Below are 2,693 nucleotides of genomic sequence, written 5' to 3' on the forward strand. Positions count from 1 at the left end.
GCGGGGATCTCCGGCGAAGGAGGCGGGGAGCACAGGCGGCGGCGCGGGCGCGATGGGCCGGGCGGGCCTCGCTCGGGCCCTGGCGGGCCCGCGCGGGTGGCGGCGAAGCGCGGGATAGGTGGCGCGAAGGGATTCGCCGGGAGCGGCGGCGCGGACGTGTCCGGCCGTCGGCGGACATGTCCGACGGCGCGGAGGGAGGTTTTTTTAGGGTTTCGGGGGGATTTGACCGCGAATTTCGGGGGAGGGGCATATATATAGGTAGAGGGAGCTAGGAGAGTCCAAATGAGGAGCGGTTTTCGGCCACGCGATCGTGATCGAACGACCGAGAGCATGGAGGCGAGTTAGGTGGGTTTTGGGCCACTTTGGAAGGGGTGTTGGGCTGCAAAGAGGAGGAGGCTTTACGGTTACCCGGTTAACCGTTGGAGTACCAAACGACCTCCAAATGACACGAAACTTGACAGGCGGTCTACCGGTGGTATACCAAGGCCACTTGGCAAGGCTCGGGTCATTCCGAGAACGTTTAACACCCGCTCACAACGAGAGACAAAAGGGGAACGCTGGAGGGCATAGGAGTGCCGGATCGCGAAACGGACAACGGGGAAAAGGCTCGGATGCATGAGACGAACACGTATGCAAAATGAAATGCACATGATGACATGATAAAATGCAACACGCAAGCAAATGACATGGCAACGACGGCGAACAACTGGCAGACACCTGGCGCATCGAAACCGGGGCGTTACAGGGCAAGACCAACTCCAAGGTGGACGACATACGTGACGCCTCATCCATGGCCTTGCATGAGACTTTGCATGGCATGATGTCTCAAAAGGATGTGAGGGACGAGAAGAAGCGGCAAAGCAAGGACGAGCAAATGAAGCAATACCTAGACCTTCAAAGACAGAAGCTTGAGATGGAGGAGGCAGCCAAGAGGAGGAAGATCGACATGGAGGAGGCGGCCCGGCAAAGGCAGCTCGACATGGAGGAGGCGGCCCGGCAAAGGCAGCTCGACATCGAGGCCGACAATGTCAAGGCCAGGCAGAGACAGCTCGACATCGAGGCCACCAATGCCGCCACCAAAGCGAAGGAGGTGGCCCTTGCGATCATGAGCGTGGACTTGTCGAAGATGAGCGACAAGACGAGGGCCTGGTTCGAGGCCAGGCAGAAGGAGATGCTCGACGCCGAAGGCCTGAACTAGGCCGTCCGATCGGCGTGGCCGTTCTTTTTTAGGCTGGCATGGGTGCCGCCCGCCCGCCCGTCCGGCTGCTGGTAGTGTGCCAGCGAGAAAACATTCATTTTGGAGGCCGGCTGTGTTGCCGGCCGCTGGCTGTGTTGCCGGCGAGGAGAACTATTCATTTTGGAGGCTGGCTGTGTTGCCGGCCGCTGGCTGATGCCGGTGATGGACGTGTAGGCCGCTGGCTCTGTTGCCGGCGTGATGAACCGGGGCCGCTGGCCTGAACTAGGGCTTGGCATTTGAAAAGTAGACGCGGACAGGATGGGGCAAAATGGATGCGGCCGCGCGCTGGGCGTACGGCCACCGCATCCCAGGACAGGCCCGGACACGACCCCAAATCGCTACCCAAACGGACAGAATCCGGACAAAACGGACGTTCGTTTGGGATCGCGCGGTGGAGTTGGCCTGAGGGCTTGCAGACGCGCCCCACCCAGACCACATTTTCTCTTTCTTTCTTTATTCTTTTGTTTCGCTCTCTTCATCTTCACCAATCATGTGCAAATGACCAGACATATACGAGGAAGACAATGATGAATCCGTCTGTATAAACAGACAAGTAGAGGTTCAAAACGAACACGCCGGTCACTGACCAGGCACGTCCACGGGCATTTAGGAGGGCGTATTTGCTAAGTCCGATTATAGATGCGCTCACAATATCTATCAGTTGAAAAGGAATGAACCCAAGAAGATTCGGGTGGACAATCCTGCGAGCATTCAGGTCGCCATATGTTTGGTTGGGCTGCGGCTGAATGAGAAGTAGCTAGAGCTGGTAGAAGCTGAGAAGTGTGTGGAGCTGATAAAAGCCGAGAAACCAAAAATTGTGTCTAACAAGGATGTGTAGTATCCGCCGAGCTCAAATGCTCCCTTATGAACAGTAAAAAAATGTAAAGAAAATCAAAAAATTCAGACATTGTTTTATGGTAAACTTTGACATATATTTTGTACACTTGTAAAAAAGTATCATGAAAGAAGATTTATGTAAGTCATGGCAGAAAAAAAAAACACGGCCGTTGATTTTTTATTTTTATCTTTTGCTATGACTTCCACGAAGTGTTGATTTTACTGTTAATCCCGAGCTCATTGAGGACGGGAGCAGGGCAGGACTTTCGATTTGACAATTGCTTTTAAGACGATTGGTGATAACTAATTCTCTGCAGCCACAATTAAGACCAATGTCCATGGCACCAGTTCTTGCCAACGTCCATGGCAACAATAAGATCAGTGTCTTTTCGCAAAAAGAAAGAAAAAGAAAATCAGTGTGGGCTTGAGTAACGCAACTCCTAGAACACACACATACAAAAAAAATCAGTGTGGGCTTGAGTAACGACGAGCCCGATTATCACACCAATTCTGTCCGGCACTGACCGCTTTACACATCAGTTCGTCCTATCCAGTTACTCAAAAAAATATTCAGTTCGTCGCATCCAAAAAATGACGTCTCCTTATTTAGCCTTTAGGG

This window comes from Triticum dicoccoides, chromosome 7B, assembly GCF_002162155.2.
Source record: "Triticum dicoccoides isolate Atlit2015 ecotype Zavitan chromosome 7B, WEW_v2.0, whole genome shotgun sequence".
NCBI lineage: Eukaryota > Viridiplantae > Streptophyta > Magnoliopsida > Poales > Poaceae > Triticum > Triticum dicoccoides.